At 45.5% G+C, this 22,486-nt stretch overlaps 1 pseudogene; it reads right to left on the bottom strand.

Annotated features, from left to right (window-relative positions):
• Window positions 1-22,486, bottom strand: part of LOC8023495 — a 56,639-nt pseudogene that overhangs the window by 20,763 nt on the left and 13,390 nt on the right.

Here is a 22,486-nt window from a genome sequence, read left to right as displayed (position 1 = left end):
TGCAAGTAAAATAAGGCGTAGTCTGCAAGAGACTTTTACTGTCGTTTTTTTACGCGTTCGCGCCGTGTTTGGTTCGAACACGGACAATAACCCCGCGCCAACTACCCAAACATCTCTTCAACGACTTTGCGACTTGCACCCGTGTCGAAAAGCAGCGCCGGCGTCGATCGGCAATTCCCGGCGGCTTGAATTCCAAGCCGGGGGAATTCCGACGACGAAAGACAGCGAAAGGACATTAGAGACATTCCGGCTGGAGGGCTGTGTGAGTCGTGTGCGTCTTTGTTCCCCTCTTTCCACGTACCGTGCCTGAGGGTCGTAAAAGCTGCGGCCCTGGAGGGCTGTCCCCTTCCGTGCAGGCTGTAGGCGGCCACGCGCACCTGGTACTGCGTGTCCCTGTGCAGTCCTCGCAGCGACACGCGGCGGGCGTGCGGAGGGAAGAAGAGCGACCGCCAGTCCCGGTCCGGGCTCTTGTACGTCACCAGGTACTCTGCCCGGAGGATCCAAAGCGGGACGGGGTTGAAGGAGACTCCGAAGGCTCCACGAGCGTCGTTTTTAAACCGAAACTTCTTGTGGGTTCCGGTGGTAAATAAAATATAGAATTGCGCAAGATACTATAGGCTCCTTGAACATGACGTCATTTCCGATGCCCTCCAGAGAAAAGGGGAAGAAGGAGCTCCCCTCTTATCAGGACCCTCCTTTCTGCCTCCCGGATTTGAACAGGCGTCGCTATTCTCCCCCCAGAAGATTAGAGAAGAATAACCTGCCACTCAAAATTCTTACAAAAGCAATTTCCCTCTCCTCCTCTTCCTTGGTGTTCAAAAGTATGCGATGTGACGTCAGTGCAAGGAGCCTATTCTCCGTTCACCCCTAAGCTGAGACTGCGGTCGAAGCCACGTCCTCATTGGACGGGCCATCAGTATCTCTTTCGTCACGTGATTACGCACCTAGCAACGCCCATGCGCAGAGAGCCGGGTCAGGAGATGAGGGGGGGGGGGGGGGGCGGGTGATAGGTCCGGGGGGTACGAAGCTCCCACTACAGTCTCACCTTAGGACTGTCTGAGCGGAGTATCCGCGACTCCAAGCTCTCACTTTCAGGCCCTCACAAAACAGCTGCGCTTTTTCACCGTAACGCGACCAACAATATCGTTGCATAATAATAAATTAGCGCGAGACCCTCACTGGGCAGGTTCGAATATGGAACGCTATGGGGCCGTTTGCTTGGTTGGAGTCGCGAATAGCGTGTAGTTCATTATAGTAGATTACAGGGTAGCATATCGTAATATAGCGTGATATACCAAATAATAGTGAAAAGCGGTGTGATATACTAGTGTATAGTACGGAACAGTATGTTGCCGTTCAGCATACAATCGTAGATATTTTTACAGTGCAGTTACATAGGAGAGCATAAAGTAAACTCTATAGCATGGTACAATTTAGCGTACCATTGAAAATAATTGTACAGTGTGGTGTAGTATAGCATAGGACATCATAACATAATTTATTATAGAACAGCATTAGTATGGTATAGTAGTGCATTACAGTACAGAACTGTTTACTTTAGTCCAGCATACAATTGTATACATCCTTTCAGTATAGGATATAGTGTAGTGTAGTATAGTATAGTACAGCATAAAATTGCATATCAGTATAGGTTGGCTATCAAGGAAAAACAAAGGAAAAAGTCGTACATACAGTAGGATGAGTTAATAAGATATGAAGTTGCAAATATGCGAATAGTTACGTACCCAGTTTAAAGAAAATTACGAAAACACTTGTAATTACCGTTGTTTCCAGTGGTTATTACCTGAAACTGAACTAAAAATAGTTATGCGAAGGTAAAACCGCGCGCTTATTAAGCGCTAAAAAGTCTAAATTTATATTTTAACCATCACGACAACATGTTTCTTTTTTTCTTTGCTACAGTGCAAATTAATAGCTGGGGTTTCAACTCACGAGTGATGCTGTCCGTGGGTTTCTGCCTGGACGTGATCGTGAGCATCACAGAACAGCACGTGACCTCGCTCGTAGAGAAGGTGGGCGGATCCGGGAGCCCTGCATCACGCGCACACACTCGCAATGATTTCACTTGAGTATTCCAAACTACGCGTATGCTGCCTGGAACTCAACCACTACTGGTGTCTCTAAAGCACGTTCATTTAAGTAACTTCGATTTTCGATTGGTAAGTTTGCAATTGAGACACGCTGAGGACCTTTTCTGTCTTATATCTGGCAAGGTAGCAGAGGAGAATACGACACACAGACGCCTGTTCTGCTCTAGTGGCGTCACTAAAAAGGTGAGCTTGTTGAGGCGTTTGGTCTATAAAGTACAGAACACAAAAACGCCACTTTTGCCTTCCGCTTAAAAACTTATATTCGATCAAGCACACATGAGGAATCAGCGCGCAGCGTCCCGCAAATGACTTTTATTGCAAATTATTAGCGGTAAAAATATTGTTTCCTAACAAGTACGCACTTAAATGTCATCGCACAAAGTCGTGTTTTTATATATCCTTGTAGGGAAATGGTGAGGCACGAAACTGAGCCGCCACGACTAGGATAAAAGAAAACGATACCTAGCTACAAAGGAACGGCAGCGACTCTACTTATTTACAGATTGCACAGCTTAGGAACTTGTCACAACAACCCGGTTTCTTTCACCACACTCCTTCCTTCTCTAGCACTTTGTGTGGCCCATTCGGGAGCCGTTCAGTTCAAGAAAGCTCGGGCAATTCACGCGACTGGACACTGTGACGTCAGCGACTGGCATTAGTATGCTGTGCTGTCGGCTGCACGGACGCGTGCTTTGCGTAAGCGCGAGCTTCTCTTTCATACGTATAAAGCAGCGTGGTCTTTCTTCGGAGGTAAGTTGCGTACGCTCGCACTAGGTGGCGCTTTTAGGCGGAAAGGGTTCAATTGCAAAAATAAGAAAAAGATTGACATTGTCGTTTTCTTGATTAACTTAACCGGGATTTCTACATCCAGATTCCAGTCTGGTACGCGGGTATGGAGACGTGAGCCTGCTAGTTTTAAGACTTAGTTTTTTTCTCGCTTGTGCCATTACTCGTTCTCTTATGTCTTCTTATCGTTCAATGTTATTTTCATTTCGGATGTGCTTTTTCACACAATTGTATTGCTTTCTAAAAGCAAGTGTTTTTGTTTGTTTTTTGAAACTAGGGGTCAGTGCGTTTGTGCGTTCCTTTTACTATTACTCTTGTCTCTTTCGTGCCCCAAGTTCAGTCACGTTAGGTATTCACCAGCCCGTCTCCGCGCTCACTATTCTTTCAGTAGTCTCGACTCTTTTCTAATACCTGTTCTCCTTCTCATTTTCTTCTTATTTTACTTTGTTTTTAGTTTTACCCTTTCCCAACTCCACCTAACATCGAGGAATCGAGGAAGGTAGCCTGGGCTAACCTCTCTGTCTCCTAATCTTGTTTTTAGCTTCTTTGTTTTAAGAGTGTCATGTGAGTTATTTTGTTTTCTTTGTTGCGTTCCTTTAATGCATGAACGACACGAGACAATAAATCCACTACACAGAGTCGACGCGTTTTTTACTCTATTTACCCATAAGCTGTCAGTCCGGTGGAAGCTACGTGTCCGTTGGACCAGTTGTGGAAACTTGAAAGGAAAACCGAAAAGACGAATAAAGCCCGATTCACATCGTGCGGTTTTACTTGTGATTTCTCAGTTGCGACGTCACTCATACGGCAAAAAGAACATTGTAGAGGCTGCTGCGCTCAAAGCCGCAGCTGCTGAATCGCAAGAAAATTCGCACCACTCGAATCAGGCCTAAGTTTTTTCAAACTAGAAGAAGGACATAGGCGAGGCGGAGTGAATAAAACAGAGCGTTCACGATTCACAAAATAAAATAAAGATAAGAACAAGCTTTTAGTTTTGATTGCTTTGCTTGTCTATGATGTCTATCTTGTGATACTCTGTTTGAATGGTTACTGTCGGTTTAAACGACGAACACCAGTTGTTTCACCCTTCTCCACGTGATCACGCACTCATTTCATATTCACGCTTAGAGAGCAGGGTCAGGCGATGAAGGGGATGTAGTTGATTGGTCTGGCGGACATGTATCTTCCACCGCCCTGCCAGCCTAGGGGCGAACGGAGTGTAAGCACGGTACCCAACCAAACGACGATCCCCACTTTCCCGAGTTTATTCAAACGAACGCGCTAATCCGGATTACCATGTTCGGCCAGACCACCGACACGGGAAGTTAGAACAGGGCAGGAGCTTCACCTGTAACAAAGGGCTGAACGGAGATTTGGTGTGACGAGGGGCTTTGGCCGGCCCGGTTGAAGGCCTGGACGACGACGGAGTACACCGTGCTCGGCTTGAGGTCCTTGATGACGACCGATTCGGCGCCCCCGGTTACGGTCTGGTAGTTGTAGGGCAGGCCCGAGTCGTGGACTTTGTAGCCCACGTAGTAGCCCTGGATCTTGCCGTTACGGTGCTCATTCGGTGGGCCCTTTAGATGCCGGAAGGAGAAGTGATATATGAAGGTTTTCTTACGTGCTAAACCGACGAGGGGGCATCTGGCACACCCTGAGCGAAGGACCGAGGGTTCATTTTGGCCACCTGGACCGTTCTGCTGGCTCATGTGGATATCTCTCCCGATGGTCAAAACAGTCGTAAGGGGAATTTTAAGGTAACGTGACCAGCTCCATGGGTACAAAGTACCTTGCGTTGGACCCGATTCCGCTCAGCAGACGTAAGCCTTGACTGCCGTTTTCCTTAATTCTCGCATAAGAAGAACTTTCCCAAAATTAAATTAACGTGCCACTCTTATATTACACGAATGCGATTTATTTCACTTATATTACAAGCTTGGTCACCCTAAATCTGCGCGCACAATTACACTTCAATAATTAAAGCTAGAACAGACGCACGACAGTCATTTTCTTGGAACGCTAAGCACCGTTCGTTTTTTGTCCGCGCGCAGCCGCTCGCCTGGACTCATGATTCCCTTTGCAGCTATTTTCACCGCCGGGAAAAATTCCTGCCTTCACCACCAAACCGGCCCTGGAGATGTTTCAAAGTGCAAACAAAATCTCGGCTACACGGCGCCCTCTCCGTTTAAAGCCTACTTCAAATTGCGGGCACCTGTAGCCGAGAGTCGAACATGCCACCTAAGGTATCCGTAGGCCGGCGCTTTGCTTGGAACCATCCAGAGGCGACTGGACGCCATGAAGCGGCAGCTTCATGCTGAATTCGGGGGGTGCTTTCAGCGTGCTCTAGAGCGCTCTTTGGAAAGCGTGCCATGTCGGGTGGTGGAAAACGATCGCGGCAACGTGATCACGTATAATTACGCTGCCTCGATCTTTTTCCACCACCCGACCTGGCGCGCTCTCGAAAGAGCGCTCTATAGGGCGCCGTATTTTCCCCGTACATTATTGTAATTGAATATTCCTCTTCTCCGCGGTAAAATGGGCCCACGGGGAGCTACAGAATACGCAACCCGTGTTAGCGAACAGGGTTGCATAAAGGTGGCTGTTTGTTTTCTTGCGGTGCATAAGCTTTTGTCGTTCCGTATTGCTTACCTTCCACGTGACCATGATTTCTTTTTCGCCGATCGGAGTCGAATGGACATCGGTCGGTGGTGCTGAAGGAGCTGCGGACATGGAACGGTTTACTGCGACGTTCTCGATAATAAACATAAAAGTATATATCCATTAAAACAAATTGCTGTATGATGCAAGAACTAAGGAGTGAATACTCTCAGAAGCTTTCCCAGTGGCGCCTCGGGTGAAAATATTCATGCAGACTCAATAATGTAGACGGAAACGTTACAATTAGTTTAAAACAAAAAAAGAAAAAAAAAAAAAGAAAAAACGGGTGTTTGTGCTAATTGTACCGCACCCTGCGCGCCATGGCCGACGACCAAAGTTGTAAGTATTACTGTCGTAAAATATCTAAGTAACAGTTACACTTGGTGTAATTTCTTTGTAACCTTACTCTAAGAAATAGAGTGCGTCTACTTTCCCGTAAACCACTTGGGTAAGCCAATGGTTGCAGTGTCCGGAGTACTGATAGGGTGAAACTTTTTCCGAAACCGGTTTCGGACCCGAATTCGGGGTTTCGGAAAGTCTCGAAAGAACGTGCGAACCTCGGTGCGTTTCGGATAGGTTCGGATAGTTTCGGAAAGTTGCCAGAGTGACCATGCAACGTTATTGAGCGTTGCAACTTTTTAAACAAAATATGGAGAAATAAAATAATGAACAATACGACACAAATATTGAGATTTTGTGTATTGAGATTTGTTTGCAGCCTGTGCTGCTGTGAAAGGTAGTCACCCTGTGTGTCCCCTTGCAAACGTACGGAAATACCCACGTTAATGGTACACTTATCAAGTTCGTTGGAACCAACTGTGCCTAGGTCTACAATATTTATTTCTTATAAACATGATACAAGTATACAGTACAGGAGGTTTCGGTTTCTTACTCTCGATTGCATAATACATATATCGGAGATCTTCCGACACACTCACTTCCACATGCCACCCGTGTTGTGTAAACGTAAACCGTAACTTCGGGGCACTATGGGGCGCCACGCTCAGTGTCAAAGCGCAGGTTGTTCTAAAGCGAATAGCTTTAGAACAACCTGGCCGGTTATTTTACCCGCTAAATTTAGCGGGAAAAAATGACGTCACATGACTTGATGCCACGTGACTTACGCACAAATTCAGTTTCCCCGCTAAATTTAGCTGGAAGATTGACGTTACGGGGACCCCAAGACCAATTCTGTTTTCCCGCTAAATTTAGCGCTGAAAATGACGTCACATGGGTTGATGTAACGTGACTGATTACACAAATCCGTCATTCGCCGAACTCTTTCCCTAGGTAGAAAAATTGGATGGTCCAAGTGCTCTGCGGGACAGTAGACGCGCCGGATTGCATAGGGTTTGTTGGAAAGTGTTTAGTAACTGATGTTGTAACCCATTTCGGTAGAAAAAAAAAACATTTTTTTTTTCGTTTATAGATACAAGTATGTCGATCCGGCCAAGGAACCGAGGCCCCACCTTCTTCGCTGGTGATGAAGCGCATAGACACCGAAGGTCCGCTCAGCCCGACGTCGTTCTGGGACACGATGTGGCCAGAGTACTCCGTGCCAGGCTGCAGGTCTTGGAGGTACGTCGACGTCTCGGCTCCCGAAACCGAAGAGCTGGAGAGCTTGCGACCGCGCCCTGCCAGCGTTAACAAAAACGATTGTTGTGCATAGCGTGTTTTCACAAAGGGTCTTGAGTTGGTTGGGAATGAACGCGATATGAAGAAAATAAATAGATGTAGTACGCTCTGGGGGACTTTTGTTTTCATATCAACTATTATTTCGTGCTCTCCTTATGCCAAGATAAATTTATCAACAAAAATAAGCTATAGCTAGGTGAGTAGTTGAGTGAGTCGGTGCGGAATTAGAATAAGTGAAACAACACAAAAAAGTAAGCAAGGTCACAAGGTATGTATTTTACTTAGCGTTGTTTACTTTTTTAGTTGTTTTATTTAAGCTAAACTACAATAAACATGTTAACTATGTAACTTTAACTTAGTAAAACAAAACCTAACTCTGTTTACGTGCACTCTTGTGTTAGCGCCATTTACCTTCCTGGACTTACATGAAAAAATCTCCAGACTTTTAAACAACAAAATTAGCCAACAAGGCACGAAAATAGTAAAAACTGAACGGAGGAAAAAAGAAAAGAAGCTAAAAAGGAACTTTTAGGGACCTTGAAAGTTTAAGCCGGCGGACGTTCCGTTAAGAGAGTTACCCGCCTTGAAATAGGGTAATGGCGCAGGCTAGCTGGTGAACGATCCTACTTATAAAGCACAAGGCAAGGGAACAAGCGAAGAGAAAAAAATATTAAACTAAACCACTTAAGACTGCTTACGTGTAGGAATGCGAAAGCATTCCTACACGCAGCGCGCAACGTCTTTCTTTTAGAGCGCAGCTCTTAGGGGCCCGTTTCCGGCTTGAGCGGCGTCGCCGTCGCCGTCGCCGTCGCCGTCGCCGTCGCCGTCGCCGTCGCCGTCGCCGTCGGCGTAACCGCGCGGTGCATCATGGGAAATGTCCCATAATGCACCGCGCGAGCCCCCCACCGGAGTCACGTGACCTCGTGGGGGGTCACGTGACCCCCTCCTCGAGGTCACGTGACCCCGCCGATGTCGCGTGACCCCCCGATGACGTCATCGTCACTGATGACGTCACCGGCATCCACATCGTCATCGTCATCATCACTGATGACGTCACCGGCATCCACATCGTCATCATCACTGATGACGTCACCGGCATCCGCATCGTCATCGTCATCATCACTGATGACGTCAGCGGCATCCACATCGTCATCGTCATCATCACTGATGACGTCACCGGCATCCGCATCGTCATCGTCATCATCACTGATGACGTCACCGGCATCCACATCGTCATCGTCATCATCACTGATGACGTCACCGGCATCCACATCGTCATCGTCGTCATCACTGATGACGTCACCGGCATCCACATCGTCATCGTCATCATCACTGATGACGTCACCGGCGTCCACATCGTCATCGTCATCATCACTGATGACGTCACCGGCATCCGCATCGTCATCGTCATCATCACTGATGACGTTACGGACATCCGCATTGTCATCGTCATCATCACTGATGACGTCATCAGTGACGTCACTGATGTCGTCACCGGCATCCGCATCGTCATCGTCATCATCACTGATGACGTCACCGGCATCCGCATCGTCATCGTCATCATCACTGATGACGTTACGGACATCCGCATTGTCATCGTCATCATCACTGATGACGTCATCAGTGACGTCACTGATGTCGTCACCGGCATCCGCATCGTCATCGTCATCATCACTGATGACGTCATCAGCGACGTTACTGATGACGTCACCGACATTCGCATCGTCATCATCACTGGTGAAGTCATCAGTGGCGTCATTAATGACGTCATCGGTACCCGCATCGTCATCGTCACTGATGACGTCATCAGTGATGTCAGTGATGACATCATCGGCATTGGGGGTCACGTGACCCCCAAGGTCACGTGACCCCCCCCCCTGGTTAGTTTAACCCCCCCCAGTGCCCTTCCCTCCTCCTCCTCAAGAGCTGCGCTCTAATTCGGCGTTACAGGGAGTTGTAAGCGGCTTTCATTTTTTTTCACACGGCGCTCCGGTGATGGCATCACTCTCCCCCACTGCGCAGGCGCGGCGCCCCGCCGGCTCCATGGCTTCCGTGACGATGCATCCGCGTCGCTGTGCTTTTTTTTGTGTTTTATTTCTGAGGCGCGTTCATTTTGACCTTGAGCGTCCCGCCGGCTTCCGTGACGAAGCATCTGCGTTGCTGTGCTTTTTGTCAATGGCAATCCAGGTGCCGTTTTCGTTGCTACAGACAGCGGCTACTGACAACGGCTACAGGCAACGGAGGCTTCGCTTCATGGGACCGTTAATGCTCTCGCATTAAAAAAGGGGACAACACAACATCGTCGTGTTATCGTTAGCTGCTTTGGCTATCTTGTCCTCAGAAATAAAGGCCACCTGATGGACAACCCGCACTGTAAGGGCTGTCTATCAGGTGCCCCTTGTTATGTCCTTACAAGCATACATTTGCTTCGAAAACAACGTCATCAACAAATAAAGAATTTATAAAGAGAGTTTCGCTTATTTTTAGGGGGAATATTTAACGAGATCTACAGTGCACCTGATTGATTAGAAAGAGGAGTGTTGACCGGCTGTGATCTTGTTACGAAATACAAGTTTTGATTTCGTCTGATTCCGAAACAAACTTATTTCAGCATGGATATCTTACTGTGACGCTGCATCAACAAAATTTACTTTTCGGTAGGAAAATTCAGATTAGAGGCGTGTTGTCGTTGTACTTTGAAAGTAATTGTAAACTCTACTTTTTACAAAAGTTATATGCATAAAACTGTTACGATCATACCCATACTGAGAGCCTTAGCCGCAACACGTTTTGAGATTCTAATTTACGACTTTCTTCGGGAACTTTTCTCGAAGAATTCAATTTTGTGACCCGCGGAGTTTTTTTTTAGACGGTCTGAATATTTAGTAGGTATTCAAACACGCCTCAACTCACCAAAGTTGAATACGTATCATGACCGAGTCCGTCGTGCCTTAATCCTGAACTCCATGAAACGAATATGCTGCGAAAAATCGATGAATTTTTCCCGGCGGCTTTTGCTCTGCGCGTGGAATCACCACCGTGGCTGCTATGTCACGCGCAAAGCGAGCGTGCCGTCGGGCGGCGTTCGTCAGTTATTCGTCGCATATTTCGCTCCATGGAGTTCTCCCTTAGTAGGCGAGCGCGCATATAATCATTACACCGTATGCGTTCCATGCGCGCATTATACACTCACTGACAGTAAACTGGGAAAACGTTTTCATTCACCGCTCGAGATCATTCCAATGTTTACAAACCCGCAGCCCAGCGTCAATCCCCCGAGCCCAACACCCGAGCGTACGTTGTTTTGAAAAACGAGCGAAGTACGCGGTGTACGCATGACCGCTGAAGATGGCATCAATCGGACACCATTTATTAGAGCGGCCTATACACCGTTCCGATGTTTACAAATCCACAGATCGCACAGCCCAGCCTTGTAATCTCCATAACCCGGCACGCGAGCATTTGTAGCTTCGGGACGCGGGCGAAACGGCCGCAATACGCATGAACGCTGGAAAGAGCGCCGGCCAGAAGCACTTTATTGACATAGTCTATATAATCACTGAAAACATAAATACGGCGGTAAGGAATTTCAACTTTCGCGTTTCCAGCTATTTTCGATGAATTTCAGCGCAGTGTGAGTTCCAGCGTTCACGAGCAGTCAAAGCACCACGGAAGGCAATCAACACGTGCTGGAGGGTCGGCATCAAAAAGAGACTCCCCGCGTTTTTTTTCTTCGTTTCACATAAGTGCGAAAATAAATGAACTTATTGTCACTATTACAGCAACTATGTGTGCTAAAGGCACGTGCGAAAGCCGCGTCCTAATTCCCGATAGAAAATGAAAAACCTCGGTGACGAGGTCAAGGTGAAAAAGTAGTTAAAGGTGCACCAGGAAGGTTAATTTTTCGATTATTTTAATCTGCTAACATAAATTGTGAGGTTTCAAAGTGCCGGCTATTCCACTTAGGTTTCAAATTAACACAACCTTCCATCATCTTATATTTGCAATCATGCTTAGAAAACATTAGGGCGCAAAAACCCAGCAGTTCTTAAAATTAAATAGAATTTCAAAAAGAAAAAAAGAGGCATTTGTATGAAAAAACAACACGCGTACATCGTTAGCAAGTTGAAGGGATTTTTGTTTATATCGTCCCAACAACGCTTAGCTTCAGCCCCACACGGGAAGACTAATTTCAACACATAAAACGGAAAAAAAGTTATCTTTTTCCTTGGTAGCCATGTTCGCCAGCTACAGAGAAGCTTAAAGAAACGAGCATTAAAGTCAACCGGCATCAAGTTGAAGCGAAACTAAAACAAACAAATGAACAAACGAACCGAATAATAAACAAACAATCTACCGTGTAAGTTGGATCTTAAGTTCCTATACAATTGCGCTCGGCATTTCCCGATTTGCGAGAGAGGGGTCTTCTTTTTCGGGCTTCCCGTCATTGTCGAAGAGCTGGCGATACGGTACAGCTCTCTTTCGGAATAAATCCTTTGCAGTTGGAATCTAAAAGGCTTATAGATTTGAAGAGCTTCTTTACAACGACCGCCCTTTTCGAGGATGTCTCCTCCCGAGTCATTTTCTATCAGAAGCCACTAGCTTGCGATGACTTTTCAGTGTTGTGTTGTATAACAGCGCTCAAGAACTTTGTTTGTTTGTTTTTGAGCATCGATGCCTTTGGTCCCGTTTCTTCAACTTGGACCAGGAAAGCAAAGTGGGTGAAACATACCATTTTCTCTCCAGTAGCGAAGTAGGAAGTGGTTGACCTCAGCGAAGGGTTTCTTCCACGAAACTCGAGCTGTCCTCTTGCCCACGTCATCAACCCTCACCCCGATGGGCGGTGAAGGAAGCTCTGCGTTTATTTTTTTATTTTTTGGGGATGGGGAAGAGGGGGGGGGGGGGAGGGGGAGCGAAATAGAATTAGAAGAAGTTGAAACAATATTCAAGACCATTAGCCGACGCTGCTTTGTCAGAAAGATCTTTACGATGCCCCATTTTTTTTTTTTCGTTCCGAATTATCAACATTTTTTACCGCTTTTTGTAATCGCACGGAAATTTCAACATGATGGCAAAAAAGATGCCTAGACATATTTGAGAGTTGGTTTTGTACGACCATTTAAATCAAAGTGATTTGAGTATGCAGACAGGGGAGATATTTTTGTTATGTTTTGAAGGATTGCTCTTTAATTTCGTTATTGCTTTGCTAAGTATATATATTTTGTACTTTTTGTTTCGTCTCCAAGTCAGCGCTCAGAAGTAATCTGTCTTAATCTGCCCACTAAGGATGCGAGGTTTAATTTGCAAGAACGGAGAATAATTCAGGAGGGGATTTGGAGACGAGAAGATTTAATTAACGAAAACCCGGCTTCTTTTGACATATTTTTTTCTTCTCTCCTTAAGCTTCTTGTCGCACGTCCAGATCAGCGCGCAGAAAAAAACGATCGGTTAATCCGTATAATCGAAAGGATTTACGAATAATTGGAACCGGACGAGGGCGCAATTTTCCTTTATGTTTCTTCATTTTTTATTTATTAAGACTTCGAGAAGCAAAGACGCAGGTGTACATTTGTCTTATTTAGTTATTCAATTAGCTAGAATCGGCTGGAGGCACATTCGTGATGTCAATGTAATGTAGGCATGCCATTTAAACGCATTCAGAAAATTGGTCACGCAACACACATGTTTGTTCCGCGTTGGCAGGAACGAGCGCAGGATGCAAAATCCTAAACTTAAACCAATTTTCGTTTGTCTTTTGTGCCTCAAGTAACTCGAGAAGCCAGTCACTACGATCAACATAAAGTAAAGGATTTGCTCCCCCTCCCCCTTCTCTGAGTATGGCACTGAGCATGACATGAAAATGTCGAATGCTAAAAGCGTTTCATCCGGACTTTTTATTCACCGATTTGGATCCTCAGATTGCGTTGAGTGGCAGTCCCGGTTAGAGCACACTGCACTGGCCTACCTTTTGAGGCCCGTTGATCCCCAGTCTTACCCGATACGGGCCCAGCCCAATGAAGTGCACTCCGGATCCGGCCCGGCCCGAGCCCGGCCCGGATAGAGGTGTTTCGATAGTGGGAGATAAAGCACGTCTCGGGCCCGGGCCCGAACCAAATGCGTGCTACCCGTCCCGGCCCGCGGGCCGGGCCGGACCGGGCCGTGCCGGGTCTTGGCCCACGCAGAGCTCTACTCCCGGTGCCATTGAGAAAGGAGATGGAAGACCTTTTCTTGGGGGGGGGGGGGGGGGGGGGGGGATGTAGCTTTGTACTAAGTGCCAAGAAAACGAAGAGGCAATACCACATATGCACATTCACGCGTCGCGTGTTTGTGCATATACTCAGCCTAAGCCGCAAACACATTCTGTGTAATAAACAGTGACAAAAATAAAATAAATAGGATAATTAATTTAGCGAACTTTTTACCGGCTGCGTTAAAGACCCCACACTTTTCCAGTTTTTTTTTTTTTTTTTTCCTTACTTAGCTTGTTTAGAGCTTTTCAGAAAGGAAGTTTCTAATCGGCTTTCGCGTCCCGGAATCGCAGATTTTATGACCTATTCGCACACTGGCGTTTGCGTACACGTTTGATTACGGCGAGAATGCTCACGGCGAGATAAAACGCTGCGAATTACCACAAAAAACAGACATTATGTCACCCGGTTTCCATAGTGTCTCGCAGTTGTATCTTCGCGTAATCACCCGCAACGTATTCAGAAGATGTATATAAGTACAACTTAATAAACGGCCTTTAGACGCTGGCACACATTTTAGGGCGAAAGTCGGTGTTGGCGAGGTTTCTCTAACGAATCCCGTGTGTCTGTGTGTTTCTTGCGTACGTCGTGAGCCCGCTAAAATCAGCGGATGAATTTCACCGCTAAATTTAGCGGGAATTCAGCATTACGTGACGTCGCGTGATGTCATAATGTCATATGATTATCTTCCGCTACATCTAGCCGGGCGTACGGCCGCTAAATCTAAACGCGGCAGTGTAACTATATTCTCTATGGGTCGTCTTCCCCGACCAAATAGCTATGAACAAGCGACGTGAACGAGCGTCATGGAAAACGTTTCACAACGTTAAGGATAAATAGATATATATGATAATTAAAAAGACAAAAAGTGTGCGTGTGTGGTTTGTTCTAGACGCGTTCTGTAATCCCTGGCTTTTGTGAGCCTCATCAAGCTTGCGTACATTTGTTTCTCTTACCGAGAACGAAGAGTGGTCGCTGCCCGGTAACGGCGCCAAATCGGTTCGACACCTCGCAGGAAAACCTTCCGGCATCCGACAGCGTGCTCTTGTGGATGAGAAGATCGGAGGCGATTCCACCGGGGAACGAGCGTTCGATCACATCGTACCTGTCAAAAAAGCACGCCGAGAAAAAAAAAAAAATTGTACGCTGGTGTAGCAGAGCCAACGCGGCCGATTTGATGGATTGAAATCGGCACTTACCGTTCTTTGAGGGTTCTTTCGATGGACTTGCCGTCCTTGGCCCAAGTGATTTTGAGCGGATCTTCGCCCGTCGCCGAGCAGTGAAGCTTCACGATGTTGCCCAGCCGAACTTTTGTGGCCTGGTGCGACTTCCGAATCTTCGGTGGTACTGCGAAGGAGTCCCAAATCCCGTGGTTCTGCTTTCCGCTTTTGTATTTCTCAAAAGAGTAGATGAAGTTTTGGGGCAAAGTTATCATTTCATAGAATATTTGACCCTTGTCGAACTAGTCATACTTAGCACACTGACGCTCGCACTCATCCGTAATGTTTTTAACGAAAGCTTGCTAGAGGCTGTCTACTTCTTCCGGTCGCCACGTTGAATTCTGACATAACTGGGTTAGGGCAAATAGCAGATAACTTTATTTCAACATTTTGAACACCCAAGACAAGGAAGAAAACGTAGACCACAAGCACACAAATTGAGACTTGCGTGTACGTGTGTTGTCCACTTTTAGTTCGTAGTATTAGGTGCTCAAGATGTTGAAAGTTTACCGGATCACCTGCATCTTTTCCGTTATTTCTTACTTTATTTGACGGTTCAAAGGCGCTAGAATTCAAGGGGTTCGTACCACTAGTTTTTTTGCCCAGTTTGTTATGACGTTGTTTTTAGCTGCGTCATATTTTAACATGTAAATCGTCACGCAAAAAACCGGTCTTCATATATGTACAGTGTAAAAAATTATTATTAATAGAGTCACTGTCCTTATGAATATTGGGTGAACTGCGGAAATGTACGTATAATGCAAAACTGAACTAAACGTAAGCATTTTAGTTCTCCCCAAAATAATAAAACTCAACAATGAAAAAGAAAAGAAAACACAAGTAATTTATGTGTTATTTGCGCGGAAATATTAGGGCAACATACGCAACATAGACGCGTGCCATTTTGGCTATGCGTAAAATATACAAGCACAGCATTCCGAATAGTGCGTTTATAGAAATGTCCGTGGTACGCGTTAAATTTCCTAGACAATTCGTGGAGTCTTATTAAACGCTGTGTGACATAGGAAACTACCATATCAAAGCCATCCTTTGCAACATGGTATTGTCGTTTTTCCGTAGTACCAGTTACGGTCGCTGAGTAGAATATCACGTGTTTGCCGACGCAATCGACTTGTGTCGGCTACCACAGATGTCGAAGAAATTTTTATGTCGGTTTATCTGGTGAGTTTCATGCTGCCGCGAAGTTTGAAGCGGGAGCAAACTTACCACTTACTGTGAGATTGACGGTCTTAGTGAGCGTGGCGCCGACGCCGTTCTCCACGTCGCACCGAAACAGGCCTGAGTCCTCCGGCTCCACGTTGACGATCGACAGGCTCCCGTTGGCGAGCACGCGTAGACGATCATCCTTGTCACTAACCGGAGAGTCCGAAGGGTCTGAAGGTCCGAGACAGTTACGAATCAGTCGCACAGAATGAGCGGCATTCGAAAGGCTGCTGCACTGATGTCTAGTTAATATGGGCACCGGCATCCCTCCCCCCACCCCCCCCCCCCCCCAAAAAAAAAAAAAAAAAAGATCTATAATGTGAGTTATTGAAAATAACGTGACAAAAGGCATGCCTTTACCCAGCTTGTCTCCGAAATCTTCGTCTACATAACGTCTATATTAACAGGGAATGTATTAATGAGACATAACTGTATATATTTCTGCGTAAAACGAAGTGTAATGTAACGCAAAAGAAGAAAACTTTTTTTTTCACTTTTGTACAAATCGGAGACTGGAAGACAAACACTTGATAATACAGAAATACACACACGTGCTTCAGCTTAACTACAAAACAACGTGCCATCGCAAGAAAAAACAAAAACAACAACAACAACAACAACAATCGAGACAATGAAACAAAGAAAACGAACAAAACTCTACACGCATGCTACGACGTCATGATCTTTGCTACAATCCCTCTTCAATCCTAAAACATTCATCCGACCATTTTAAACCTCAAGGTTTGTATGGACAATACTTGTTCACGATTGCAAACAAGTAGTCATCCGGCACCGCTAATCAGATATCAGGGGTGCTGGCTATCAAGATCTCCTTTTAATATTTTTGTTTTTCTGAAATTGTAAAAATAAATATAGTTGATTAGAAATTGGTAACACGGAAACGAATATTTTTTTTTTTTCGCGGTGTGATTTTTGCGTGCGGATCTGTCCGGCGGGAGTAGAGTTGTTTGAATATTGGCCCGTCTGACCAGTAATGTTAGATATTTTTGAATATTCTTTCGTGCTCGTTCCTACAAAGTAACCTTTGTTGAAGCGGATGTTGCCGTATGTATTAATGCGCTAAAAGGCTATAAAAACCGAGCGCTGAAAACACCAGAAGTGGGCTCCCATAGGCGGATTACTAACGTTAAAATCCACCCAAGCTTTATATTTTGACCCTAATAAAAAAAAAAAAAAATCTAAACTCCCCTAAAGTTGGTTCGCGTCACTGAAATATTATTAGCTCTTTTTTGTTTTTCTACACTTGAAACAGCGGTGATATTTTGAGATGTCTAGTGCGTGAGCTATTTGAATCAAAATAATATTATCCGGGTCTCGTCGTGGGAAGCAGCGAATCAGCGACGATGACGGTATAAACAACGGAGAGCGCGAATTTTTTTTTGTGACGGTAATTACAGCGCTGACCAGTGAAGATATGTCTTTTGCAATAACGTTGACGAAATACGCCTGTCGACTTCTCTCGATAGCGACTCGCTGCGGCCGAAGCAAAAAGCTAGATTTCTTTACCGCCTTAACAGCGTCGTAGGCAACGACAACTGTCGGGGCTCGACATTCCTGGGTGCTCGTTTTTATGTCGGGCCGTCGACCCCGCAGGAGAGGCCGTTCTTTTCGGCAAACGCTGTCGTTGTACGGCTCCCTCTCAATTGGCGCTCTGCAAGGCGCGACAGCTGTGCGCCAGGGGAAAGAGAAAGATGTCTATTGTCTTCATAAAGCAAGCCCCCGCTGTCCAAACATCCCTACAACACATTACTTTTACCATTCGCGGAGACATATAAAGCCGTAAAGCACAGACAGATCGCGCGTTCCGGCAATAACATTCTCACCGCTCGGGACCACACATGCAGTGATGTGAGAAATGAAACATAGTAAAGGGTCAAGAAAGGGGTAAAGAAAAACCCGCGCGTGGACACACACATACATGCACGCACAGAGTCCATCTTTCTTTCTTTGGTCCTGATCCTTCTCTTCTTTCGTTCTCGATTCTATTCGCGCTGTTTTCACCACGAACACGTAAATGCTCACGCATGGGCGCGGACGTAGACACACATAATACAGACACACAGACAAGCACATACACTCACGCTCACAAACGCGGCTTGCACAGAGAGGTACACATATACACAGACACCTGCTCATGTGCTCAAGTGCACACACGGATTTGTACATACGGGTGTATACACAACGCGTGCACAAACGGACATGTAAGCAAGCGCATGTTAGCAAGAAACAGCATATACACGAGTACTGCTCGTGAACACACACACACACATGCACACACATACACACACACACTCACACTTACATCAATAGACCTTTTGCTTTATTACCTAAGCATAATGGAGAATGCAGGGATTGGTGTTTCACGCGCCACACGCGCACGCCTTCCACGTATAAAAGATTCGAAGTAAAGAACCAAAATAAAGCGTTGACGAACGCGCGTGCAAGATGCCATTTGTTTTAGGTATTTGCGTTACAAAAAGTGACTTCTGCTGATGCCGGCAATAGTAACTTTGTTGGCATCAGCAGTTGTTACTACCGCTGATGCCACCAATCCCCGCATTCTCCTTGATGCTTGAGTAATATAGCAAATGGTCTTTTACATTTATGCGAGTCTCATGCCCCCACATATCACATGAAGATCAGAGAAACACATTCACGGGTACTCTAGCAATATAGAGCAGGATTAAGAGGTTGATGGACAGAAAGATAAAGGATACGCAAAATATGGGAACAAGCAAAGAATTGAGCGAAGAGAAAACAAATTAGAAAGAGACGAAACGTGAAGAGGGATGAGAAAGTGGCAGAGAATGAGAGAGACCAAGAGAGAGGAGGGGAGAAAGGGGACAGATAGGGGCAAAGAGAGAGAGCTTGAATGAGACGAGCAGACTATTTGTCAAACAGACGCAACAGCAGCCCTTGCGGAGAGAAAGCGAGAACTTGTACAAACGTAGCACAGCGAGTACCGCGCACAGAACCCGCTGCTCTCGGCGGCTTCTCGTCCGCCAGCTACATTAGATTCAGTGGCGCGGAAAACACGTCGGGGAAACGGCCTGGGAAAGGCAGGGCCGGGCCGAGTGAGGCGCGCGGGTGAATTACATCGGATTCGCGTCCATTTAGCGACGGGCGTCGGATGGCCGAGGGCGACGCAATCCACCGTCAGAGAGCTGCCCACGACGGCCGCTCTGTCGCCGGGGCTCTCCAGCCACGTCGGGGGCACTGCGAGTGACACAGAACACACAGGGGGCTTTGTCGCATCGGAGCGACACAAACACTATTCGCGGACATGTCAGAAGGTGCACTTTGTTAGCAATAATTTGCAGGGGCGTGCAACAGCTGTGTTGCCAAAGGCGGGAAACTTTCGTATAAACATAGGCCCAAGCGGCAAAGAGAAACTAAATGTGAACGCACGTAAAATAAGGAATATATTTAAAAAAATGTTTCCTATATTTTACGTAAGTTCAAAATAAATTTACTTTGTCTCTTGGAGCTAGGTATTTTTCTGCAGGATTGGAAATGTTCCACGATTCGGTAACACAGGCGAATAGCGCTTCGTTTTGAATAGGGCTTGGACATTCACGACTTTCACAGTGCTAGAGAAACCCACGACGTAGCGGCTTTCTTTGCAGTGCAGGGGATGACGATCATCTATTTGATTGGAGGCAATATTCAAACGCCCCTGATAATTTGTCACGATTTAATCGCTTAGAAATAGAAAGACCGTATACCGCGCAGCTTTTTATGAAAATCAAACGTGATAGCTGAAAAGAAACTTTTATGCTTGATATTATTAAGTTGTAAGATATATATCAATAAAAACAAAAATAACGACTTGACAATCTAAAGAAGGCAGTGTTGGAAACAGTGATGGCTCACCGAAGCAGCTGGTTTATACTTGGAAGTGCGATGTAATACAAAACGACATTATCGCCACCTCTCGCATCTCCTTGCAATCGGACATTGGAGAGTTTTAGAACACGTACCCAAAAGCAAGTGCGTACGCCAAGAAACAGCGTCGTCTCTTCCTTGAGCAAATCCAAACCTGGTTTTGAGCTCGGCGCGTACGCACTGATGACGGCGTTACTTCATTGCGTAACCAAAGCTTTTGAGAATGCCGTTCTAAAACTCGCTATACCCTTCATCATATTGCAGAAAGCAACGTGCGGTGCCGGAAGAAAAGATACTTTTATCCAAGCTCACTCGGCGCTTTTTTAGGAAGAGCAGAGATGGGCCAGATTACATCGCGCTCATTTCGGATGGGAGACCGGATTGAACGCTGAAGTAGCGATGGTACCCAATTTAGGCGTCGAGTTTTGGTTGTTGGTATTGTTATCTAAAAGCTTCTATGTTTTTTTTTTTCGAAAATAGCAACGGACACCGAACGAAGCCTGCTCATTTTATAGTACAGCGCGACGCCCAAATTAGATACAAGCGCAGCGTGAGCACTCCTTTCGGGCGCGTGTCCAATCATTCTGTCGGTAATCCGCTTTAATGAGTGTCTTCAACGGCTTCCTTCATCCAAGTCCGCCTTTAGAATGCCGCAGATGCAATGCCAATGGCTATAAAACACAAATGATAAAGTTAATTGAAGTCTTAAAACCTCAACATCTATTATCATTTACGTTATCAGACCGTCTATTTGAATAAATGACTATGTAGAAGAAGATACTTATTGATTATAATGTGTGCGTGTTTTCTTTCTTTTAAACCGGAAATACTATACTTAAACGTGGCACTGTAGACAAAAAAATCGTTTGCGATAGATTATGAACGATAATTTGCAGCCGGAGGAAGCTGAAGGGTATATATCTTTATAATTATGCCACTGCGTCTTTCATTGCATTTTCTGCAGCATTTATTTGCGTTATTTAGTTTCCCCGACTTGACAACTTGCGTGTTAGAGCCATACGCATTCGCGATAAAGACCAATAAACGCCGAGTTCACCTTATTTTCATAAAGGGGCGATTAAAAGGGGGCGCCCATTTAGATTTATACATAAGCGTCGCAAACAAGAAACCAAGTTTTCTTTTGTTTTAATTATTCTGTTCTTCTTTCTTGTTTGCTCAGGAACGGCGAAATTATTCTACGTTTCGGCGGAAATGCGTGAAAGGCTCCGTGCCCGGCGTTTGTTTGTTCACAAACTGTCGAATAAAAAACCCTTGCCGCTCGTCTCTTTTTATTATATGTCTTTTTTTGTTATTTAGAACTACCGGGACGTGCATTGTTGCTTTCCTTTTCTTTTTGGGCTCATCCGTGTTGAAGGGCGGCGGAAGAGTTTGGGTGCTCGGGAGGCGAGGGAGCAACTCGCGCTAACTCGATTTCGCGGTCTCCGAAGATTGGGTATAAAAGAAGCAATTTTGTTAGCTTTGAGAAAACACTACGCTGCCTCCTCTCACTTCTCCCGAGCGTTCAGGTTTTGTAGTGCACTCTCTTTTATTAAAAAAAGAAGAAAAAAAAAAAAAAAAGAAACGCCGAAACGATAAACAATTAAATTACCTTTAAGATTAGAAACAACGGGGACCTATTCGATTAAATTTATATGCTTTGTCTCAACTACAATTTTTTTTCCTTTGCGAAAAGAAGTTTTAAGAAAATGATTTCTATTTTGTTGATGTTCAACAATTTCTCACGAACCGAAAGATACGAATAAAAACAAACAAAATAGCTGTCATACTTTTCTTATTTTATTTTAGAAATGGAGGGCATTTTGTGCGAGCCATTTTTCTCCCCCCAAAAAAACTTGAACGCACGAGCATGCAAACCAACGCTTTCGTCCCCAAATCTTCACCGCTCGGTTCCGTTTCACTTTAAAATAGACTGCGGCGGGGGCTGATGTATTCATCTGCCGCTGCTGATGTCGTGGGGGCTTGGGACCAGTCAAGCTGTGCTAACAGCTTTTTTTCCAAGCCGCCCTCCAACCTGTACTTTGTTGGAAATAAACTGCTATTATTATTATCTTAGCCAATCGAGCGCTGTGAAATGGTCACGTGCCTTCGCATCCCCTTCCCATCTTCCCCCTTCCCCTCTTTCCCCCTTTTTAAAAATAGATCACGTGAAACTCACACGTCATCGGATTGGTTGGGATTGTTCGTAGCGTCCGTCGCGGTCCAACATATAAGGATGAAACGGAGTAAAGTTGGTCCTGCCTCCAGCAAGCGCTGTTGATCAAAGCAGGTACTCCATTTTAAGTCTTCCGGATCTCTCTGCCCTTGACACAAAATAAGGAGAAAAATGACGGCTTATTGATCTGAGTTTTGCTCCTGGTACTGCGCACTCTCTATATACTCCGATTACAGGCTTTTTTTTTTTTTTTCTCACAATATTCGTTGCAGTTTCTTTTATTTTTTTTTATGTAGTTTTCAGCGCGCTGCAGTACCTTTTCGGGTAAATCGATTTCCGCTTCGTATGTGTGTGAACTGTGTATTCATATCCGAATATTCATCTTTGCATTGAAGTTTCAAGCCACGCACAAATTTTAAGTAAGATACAGAAATATAAAAGAATGATAAACTCAAAATACGAGGCTGCGAAGAAAAAAAAAATTGATGCGTCAAGAGGACAGGTTTTATTTTTGTTTCCTCGAGG

The sequence above is a fragment of the Ixodes scapularis genome, unplaced genomic scaffold, assembly GCF_016920785.2.
Source record: "Ixodes scapularis isolate PalLabHiFi unplaced genomic scaffold, ASM1692078v2 PGA_scaffold2__306_contigs__length_199485367, whole genome shotgun sequence".
Classification (NCBI taxonomy): domain Eukaryota; kingdom Metazoa; phylum Arthropoda; class Arachnida; order Ixodida; family Ixodidae; genus Ixodes; species Ixodes scapularis.
This window is presented reverse-complemented; position numbering and strand designations above follow the sequence as displayed.